This window comes from Rattus norvegicus, chromosome 1 (assembly GCF_036323735.1).
Source record: "Rattus norvegicus strain BN/NHsdMcwi chromosome 1, GRCr8, whole genome shotgun sequence".
NCBI lineage: Eukaryota > Metazoa > Chordata > Mammalia > Rodentia > Muridae > Rattus > Rattus norvegicus.
The window spans coordinates 25,453,567-25,463,175 of NC_086019.1; the positions used below are offsets into that span (position 1 = coordinate 25,453,567).

The 9,609-nt window shown below is 42.1% G+C and overlaps 1 pseudogene; it reads left to right on the top strand.

Moving 5' to 3' along the window:
- Nucleotides 1-3,632: 3,632 nt before the first annotated feature.
- On the top strand, nt 3,633-4,538 carry Fth1-ps4 (ferritin heavy chain 1, pseudogene 4; annotated as a pseudogene).
- The last annotated feature ends 5,071 nt before the right edge of the window (nt 4,539-9,609 follow it).

A 9,609-nucleotide genomic window follows, 5' to 3' on the forward strand; every position in this document is an offset into this window, starting at 1 on the left:
CAAGACGGATGATCAAAATGTGAATGCTTCACTCCTTCTTTAAAAGGGGGAACAAGAATACCCTTGGCAGGGAATAGAGAAGCAAATATTAAAACAGAGACAGAAGGAACACCCATTCAGAGCCTGCCCCACATGTGACCCATACATATACAGCCACCAAACTAGATAAGATAGATGAAGCAAAGAAGTGCAGGCCGACAGGAGCCGATGTAGATCTCTCCTGAGAGACACAGCCAGAATACAGCAAATACAGAGGCGAATGCCAGCAGCAAACCACTGAACTGAGAATAGGACCCCCGTTGAAGGAATCAGAGAAAGAACTGGAAGAGCTTGAAGGGGCTCGAGACCCCTTATGAACAACAAGGCCAAGCAACTAGAGCTTCCAGGGACTAAGCCACTACCTAAAGACTATACATGGACTGACCCTGGACTCTGACCTCATAGGTAGCAATGAATATCCTAGTAAGATCACCAGTGGAAGGGGAAGCCCTTGGTCCTGCTAAGACTGAAACCCCAGTGAACGTGATTGTTGGGGGGAGGGCGGCAATGGGGGGGATGGGGAGGGGAACACCCATAAGGAAGGGGAGGGGGAGGCATTAGGGGGATGTTTGCCCGGAAACTGGGAAAGGGAATAACAGTCAAAATGTAAATAAGAAATACTCAAGTTAATAAAAAAAAAGATGGGGTTCAGAGCTAAACAAAGAATTCACAGCTGAGGAGTATGGAATGGCTGACAAACACCTAAAGAAATGTTCAACATCTTTAGTCATAAGGGAAATGCAAATCAAAACAACCCTGAGATTTCACCTCACACCAGTGAGAATGGCTAAGATCAAAAACTCAGGTGACAGCAAATGCTGGCGAGGATGTGGAGAAAGAGGAACATTCCTCCATTGTTGGTGGGATTGCAGACTGGTACAACCATTCTGGAAATCAGTCTGGAGGTTCCTCAGAAAATTGGACATTGATCTACCTGAGGACCCAGCTATACCTCTCTTGGGCATATACCCAAAAGATGCCCCAACATATAACAAAGACACGTGTTCTACTATGTTCATAGCAGCCTTATTTATAATAGCCAGAAGCTGGAAAGAACCCAGATGCCCTTCAACAGAGGAATGGATACAGAAAATGTGGTACATCTACACAATGGAATATTACTCAGCTATCAAAAACAATGACTTTATGAAATTCGTAGGCAAATGCTTGGAACTGGAAAATATCATCCTGAGTGAGGTAACCCAATCACAGAAAAACACACATGGCATGCACTCATTGATAAGTGGATATTAGCCCAAATGCTTGAATTACCCTAGATGCACAGAACACATGAAACTCAAGAAGGATGACGAAAATGTGAATGCTTCACTCCTTCTTTAAAAGGGGAACAAGAATACCCTCGGGAGGGAATAGGGAGGCAAAGTTTAGAACAGAGGCAGAAGGAACACCCATTCAGAGCCTGCCCCACATGTGGCTCATACATATACAGCCACCCAATTAGATAAGATGGATGAAGCAAAGAAGTACAGGCTGACAGGAGTCAGATGTAGATCTCTCCTGAGAGACACAGCCAGAATACAGCAAATACAGAGGCGAATGCCAGCAGCAAACCACTGAACTGAGAACGGGACCGAAGTTGAAGGAATCTTAGAAAGGACTGAAAGAGCTTGAAGGGGTTTGAGACCCCATATGAATAACAATGCCAACCAACCAGAGCTTCCAGTGACTAAGCCACTACCCAGAGACTATACATGGGCTGACCCTGGGCTTCAATCTCATAGGTAGCAATGAATATCCTAGTAAGATCACCAGTGGAAGGGGAAGCCCTGGGTCCTGCCAAGACTGAACCCCCAGTGAACGGGATTGTTGTGGGGAGGGTGGGAATGGGGGGGAGGGTGGGGAGGGGAATACCCATACAGAAGTGGAGGGGAAGGGGTTAGGGGAATGTTGGCCCAGAAACCGGGAAGGGGAATAACAATCGAAATGTAAATAAGAAATACTCAATTAATAAAGATGGAAAAAAAAGGATAGAGAGAGAGAGAGAGTGATTTCAAGAGGAAAGGGTATGAATAGAAAAAGAGGAATTTATATATGATTTAGGAATAAATAGTATTAAAAGGAGAGTACATGAGGCTATGGAATTGCTAGAAGAAGGAAATGAAGATTAGAGATTTAAAAGATGATGTAAAAGCATATAAAAGTTAGTGGTATATTTTTCAAGCTAATTGAAGAATTGAAGATAAAAATGCCTGGAAATATATTAGAGAGAGCTAACTGTTTTACTGTTTTACTTTCATACATTTTTTTAAAAAACTTTGTAAGGAATCATTTCAGTTGTAGTAGCTTGTTATTGTTTTTTTTTAATTCTTAGGTGGAAGTAGTTATTAAAGACTGCTGTCCTAGAAAACTAAAGAGCTCTGGCCAGCTACCTGTAAAGAACAGACCATATAAGCCTATAAGGCAATGTTCTTTTGCTTTGTGCTTGCTTTTGCTCTAAAGATACAGGGGCTGGGATTATTGCTCTGGGACTCATAGAGTATACAAGTTTAAGAATTTTTTTAAAGATTTATTTATTTACTTTATGTATATGACTACACTGTAGCTGCCTTGAGACACACCAGAAGAGGGCATCAAAACCCAGTGCAAACATTTGTCAGCTACCATGTGGTTGCTGGGAATTGAACTCAGGACCTCTGGAAGAGCAGTCCGTGCTCTTAACTGCTGAGCTATCTCTCCTGCCCAAGAATTTTTTATAATTACTACTAATGATCAAAGCCTGGATGACGTAGCATTAGTAAATAAAAGACTGTGTTCAGGCTCTCTCTGACTATTATTATTCAAGATTATCATGGAACTCAGCTGAAGTATAAAGAATAAAAGACCATCAGGGAACAAAGAGAGTACCTGAACAGCTTTCATCTACTACTGACTCCAAGTCATTACTGAATCCGCACCTTTCCCATTTCCCCCTTTTTCAGAACACTCCTCATGCTAAGGTAGAACCTTGTCAAAATTCCACTTCCCCCTTTGTCTTGCTCCCTTCCCTGTCTACATGTCCTCTATCTCCTGTCTTTGTCTCTTATTTCTTCCCCCTGTCCCCCTGGGGCAAATAAATTTCTGTGCTGAGAACTTGGTCTTGGGGAGCCTGAACTGATACTTTTCCTTTCTCCCCTCCCCCCTCTCTTATGGCAGAGATCAGCATTTGAATCAGTAGACAAGATAAAGATCTCTGCTCATGCCCAGATAGAACAGAAGGGTAGAGGAAGGTGTTATGCTTTGAATATGAATTGTTGCCCATAGGCTCATTTGTCTATGGAAGGTCTAAGAAATGGTGGCACTATTTTGGTAGAAGGTGGAAAGTCTGGGAGGTTAGGCATGACTAGAGGAAATAAGTCACTGGAGGAGCCATGGCTTTGAAGCATGTGAGAAAGTGAGCCATCTCTACCTTACACATTCTTGCCACCATGATATTTGGCCTTTCCTTAAGCCCAAAGTCCTAGACTCATCTTTTGAAATGATAAGCAAGCTCTCAATTAAGTGTTTTTGGAAAATAAACTGGCTTGGTCACAGTGTCTCTTCATGGTCATATAAAAATACATAGGGTGAGATAGGAGGAGGGACAAATAATAAAGATGTTGGATAAAGCCTCAAGAAGTCTTATTATAGACGTTCTTGCCCAGAGTCGCCGTGGTTTCCTGCTTCAACAGTGCTTGAACGGAGCCTGGTGCTCGACCCCTCCGACCCTCGCTGGCCGCTTTGAGCCTGAGCCCTTTGCAACTTCGTCGCTCTGCCACGTCGCATCGCTTCTGTGCCTCTCCCAGCCACCATCATGACCACCGCCTCTCCCTCGCAAGTGCGCCAGAACTACCACCAGGACTCGGAGGCTGCCATCAACCGCCCGATCAACCTGGAGTTGTATGCCTCCTACGTCTATCTGTCTATGTCTTGTTATTTTGACCGGGATGATGTGGCTCTGAAGAACTTTGCCAAACACTTTCTCCATCAATCTCATGAGGAGAGAGAACATGCTGAGAAACTGATGAAGCTGCAGAACCAACGAAGTGGACGAATCTTCTTGCAGGATGTAAAGAAACCTGACCGTGATGACTGGGAGAGCGGGTTGAATGCTATGGAGTGTGCACTGCACTTGGAAAAGAGTGTGATTCAGTCACTACTGGAACTTCACAAACTGGCTACTGACAAGAATGATTCCCACTTATGAGACTTCATTGAGACGCATTACCTGAATGAGCAGGTGAAATCCATTAAAGAGCTGGGTGACCACGTGACCAACTTATGCAAGATGGGAGCCCCTGAATCTGGCATGGCAGAATATCTCTTTGACAAGCACACCTTGGGACACGGTGATGAGAGCTAAGCTGACGTCCCCAAGGCCACGTGACTTTGCTGGTCACTGAGGCAGTGCATGCATGTTAGGCTGCCTTTATCTTTTCTATAAGTTGCACCAGAACATCTGCTTAAGTTCTTTAATTTGTACCATTTCTTCAAATAAAGAATTTTGGTACCTAGAAAAAAAAGTCTTATTGTTTCATACTTATCTACAGTTATATATAAGCACGCACACACACAATCTAGGGATGACAATAATCCTTTCAAGAACCACAGTCTAACACAAACCCCAGTACCAGGCACAAGAAACTTGCTTTTGAATGGTTGGTCAAGGTAGTCCAAGTAACTCTCAAAACAATTCAAACTATTGCTGTTACCCTTGATTGTTATCAGAGGTTGAATGTAGACCCCTATTGCTAAAGTCACCTCACACATAGGACATAGGACTTGAACTATTTGAACTACAGCTTTCCTGGGAGCCTCCTTCATGCAGTCTAGCTTCCACAGCACCATAAAATGTTATACAACTAGCTAATGAAGGGAAGCAATTAGACAGTCTAACCCAGCTCTCACACCTATGAATCACAACATGAACAGCATGGTAAGATAGCCCTAAAGGTGCAATAAGGATCAGAATACCAGGAAGTGAAACAGTTTCTCATAGAAATTGTTATGGGTTTGTTTTCAAACGATCAATTGCAATTATCAATGGATAAGGTAACATGGAAGCGGGAAAATCTCACAAAGTTCTACCTCTAGACAAAGAACTAAAGGCACCTAATGACTACAGAGGGAGAATTAGTGTTTCTTACGGATGCCCTTCATAATTGGCTATCTAGTACAAAGGGGTCAACCCTAAAATCATACAGACAAACAACAAAATGGACTTAGCAGGTTTTATTTATGCATTTATTTATGCATCTCTCTCTCTCTCTCTCTCTCTCTCTCTCTCTCTCTCTCTGTGTGTGTGTGTGTGTGTGTGTAACAATAATAAAGAAAAGGAGGCTATTAATGTGAGGGGTAACATAAGAGTTAGAGAGGATACTTCAGAGGGGCTAGATAGAGGAAAGGAATAAGGAAATTAATGTAATTAAAATGCAGAAAAACACACAAAGACAACAAAAACATTTAAATACACACACCCAGATATAGTTTACTATTTGTTAACATTTCTCAGTGAAAGCATGCGTTATATTCCTCCCCATGACCTGGTGGCTTCTGATGATCAGACTTGCACTTTTAGGGCTGAAGATCAGCAAGTCCAGTACCTAGGGATGGGATGAGTCATTGATTGGCTTTATTTCATGCTTTCTGTTTTATTTATACTACAAGCATATCCTCCTCAGAGCATGACCATCTTGTCCTCCTTCCCCACCTCTTCCTCTTCACTTTATCTTTTGACAAGGCCTTACCATATAGTTTAGGCCGTCAATATATTCTCAGGCCTCTGACACCAGCATCATTTGTATTAGGATTGTGCTGGTTGCTGGAATTGGCTCTGGTGATGGTAAGTGTTGATTTTCTTCGGCTTGACCGGATCTAAAATTATGTAAGTGGCAGCTTTCAGATACACCCATTAAGCATTATTTACATTAGATTAGACTCTGAGCATGCTTGTATGCAATCAACTTGATTAGGTTAATTGAGGAGGAAAGGCCCATTCTAAAGTGAGTGTCACCAGTCCCTGTGTTCTTCTAGCTGACTAAAAGAGGTGGTTAATTAAGATCATTTATCAGTCTCTGTTTCCCGACTCGTGATTTGTGACTATCTTTCTCAAAGTCTTACCATATTGTCTTTCCCATCATAGTACTTTTGATAGATAAGCCCGAATAAAATTGTTTTTGTTTACCTTGGTTACTTGGTCAGAGTGTTTTCTCTCAACTGGGAAATTCACTAATCAAAGATCCTCTGCCAGCCTTAATGCAAAAGTGAGTCAGAAGATGCCCTACCAACACACTTGAGACCACGATGCTAGGTGCCCTAGCATGCTGTGTAAGCAAATCATAAAATGGTTTAATCTGTAAATCAAATCATCTTATAGCAAATTATATCTCCTGCTCTAGATTTGAGTTCTACGAAGGGGTATATCTGACTGCACTGGAGGCAATTGTGTTTACATTCTCCTCTGTCACATCATTATGCCCATAATGCTAGCATACACATTCCCATAACTTTCAAAATAAAGATCAAGTGGCTGCAGTACATATCAAAACACTACGTCAGCATAATGCTCCCCTGTTTGGAAAGCGATCGTCTTCAAAAGTCATGCAGTTTATAGTAGGTCTCATTTCTGTCTCCTCAACCCACATTACAGAAACTTGTGGTGAAACGCAGCTAACTGCAGAAAATGTTTATGGGCTTTGCCTTTCCAGAATGCAATTTATTTTTTAAATAAGGCCAAGAGCAGTTGCTCTAGAAAAGAAAAAAAAAAACAAGCTCAGAGACTATGGTTCTTAAATTTCTAGAAGACATGGAGAATAGAAAAATAAAATCCAGGAGATCAAAGAATACTCTGGTATAGAGGTAAGTTGTGAAGAGTTAGCCCCTGCCCCTGCTACCCCAGACTCTCTTTTTGTTATCTGTGACTCGTGATGACAGTCTACCCATGTTCTCTGAAAACAAACAGTAAAATTCAGCATATCCTGACATTATCCATGGAGACCATTAGAAAAATCTGAACAACTTTTATGATGCTAGGTCAAAGGATGTGCATCTGCACTCCATCTCAGATGAAGTTTTACTATAAATGAAAAGAGCCAGGGTGTCCAATGCTGCTGTGAAAAACAGCGCAATGGAGAATCCGGTGTTTGAGGCTAGACTTTATGACTTCTATGCCTAAGCTGACAGCCAACCTGAACACCAGCTTATCCATTTACAATTAGCATACAGTTGCATTGAGATACAATATGCAGATGCTACAAAAGTCATCAAGCGTTTAAAAAGTTCCATATTTACTATACTTTGAGCTCTTGATCAGTCTTTGTGAAGCAGGGGTGGACTCTTAGAATAATTTGCAAAGAAATGATTTTAAACATTTTCCTAACTGACTTTTTCCTTCAGTTGAGGGTGGATGAACTTTAGAACCTATACTGAATGTATAAAGTGTGGCCGGAATTATCCGGTGTGGTTTGTCATTTGTGTCTGTGAGGAAGTCAGAATACGCTAAATGATAGTCAGGCACAGTTTGCTACAATCTCCAGGGAATAGATTTGGAAAAGCTGAATAACAGCTATCAGAAGAAGTGATGATGGCCTAAAGTCTTTAGTTTAGTGTCAAAATACAATAGTCCTGGAGCAATTGGCTAGCCTGAGAAGCTATCGTTTCCTCATGAGAGGGGTTGATGGAACCACATTTAAGACAGTCTCAGGGAAAAAAAAGTGCTATATTTTCAACACGAGACATTTTAAGGAGAGCTGAAGATAGAGGAAGGAAGATAAAAATTGTGCCTGTCAGAAGCAGAGTGAAGGATGAGAGATGCTAGAACAACTCTTTCCTCTATGCCCTTTGCTGGAGCAGCAGCAAGATGCTATCTTCAAAATGCTGGAGTAGCGCAGAGATGGCGTTTTCAAAGACTCCCGCTGAGCTGGAGAGATGGCTCAGCACATGGAGTGTTTGCCAATGCAAACACGAATACTTACCCATTCGAGAAAAGCTGTGCACAGTGGCACCTGCCTGCAATCGCAGTACTAGGGAAGAAGACAGGAAGATCCCTGGGACTCAAGGCTAGTCAACTGAAACCAACTGGTGAGCTGCAGGTTCAGTGAGAAACCTTGTCTCAAAAAATAAGGGGACAAGCGATTGAGAAATACGTATGTTAACCTGCAGCCTTCATATGCATCACAAAGTACATACATACCCATGAAGATATACACACATGAAGCAGCACACCAACTCACATGCACCCCTTACACTCTTCCCACACCCATCGCTCACAACGTAAATAAAATAAAACAGACTAGTGTAGAGCCAGTAGTGTGGCAGCCCCAGGCTTTCGGTGAACTGTACTCTTGGGAGACTCAGAGTAATTGCCGTGGTATTTGCTGAAATCTGGACAGCAGAGTTCCTCTAGGCTGCTGTGAAGCAACTTCTCGTCATACCCGCCCAGCGTTCAGTGAGGGGGAAGCTAATCAGATACTTTCGGGGAACAGGCTCAGTTCTAGATGTGATGTCCAGTATTGAGAAGGGCATCCCAGATTCAGGACTAGCATTTAAAACAGGACTCTTGAAGGCTTCTCCAGAGGTGTGACCGCATCTGTGATTCAGCCAGTGCGACCTGTTCTTACAAAGGCTATCTAGAGCTGTTAAAGGCATATGGATGCCTGGGAAGAAATGCTGAGAGAATGGAGGGGAAAAGGAACATTCAAGCATGATTGCATTCAGACTGTATCCCACTCAGCATGCTGTCCTTCATGCTCACGTGCGCATGCGCGCGCGCGCACACACACACACACACACACACACACACACACACACACACACGCGCGCGCGCGCGCGCATGCACATTTTAATTTAAGGCCATTGTTAGTACAGAAGGCCAGAATGATCCTTCTTTGTCTTTGTTCCATCATTCCTCATTTTCTTTCTTTATTTTATTTCTCTCTTTGCATCCATGCCAAAGAACATGTAGGCTACTTTGGCCCTCAAGGTCTCCATGTTTCAGCTTCAAGTTACTAGACTATACTTTTAAATACCTCTTCATTTTACTTTTAGTCCAAACTGCCCCTTTTCTCCACTGTCTCTAATTTTTCTCTGTTACCCTCTCTTTTCTCTTTTCTACTCTTTCTGTACTTGACTCAGTCCTCATCTCCAACCTCACTTTCCTTTCTTTCCATCTTCCTGTATTCAGGGTAACTCGTATCTTACTGTAATATTGACGCTCCCTTACTTTCTACAATGACTGACGTTTAATGAGCCTGTCTTTTGATAGCGATTGTTTTTGCAGATAACACTACATTTTTAGGAATGACTACTGAGCCTGCTGCTATGGGACTAGTGCAGCAAAGACATACTGGCATCACCATCCAACTACAACCTACTCTTTTTTCTTTTTTGAATATTGCAAATATTTCCATTGAAAGAATAAGGATGATAAAATAGTCCAACCAATGAATTAATTCCAGACCTATCTAAATGCAAAAAATGCAAGAAATTGGGGGGAGAAATCCCAAAGCAACACAACTCTCTCAAAAAAATATTAATCCCACAGCAATGGTCTCTAGTAAGGTCATTTGTGCATGAATGGTTTATCAGTGTAAAAAT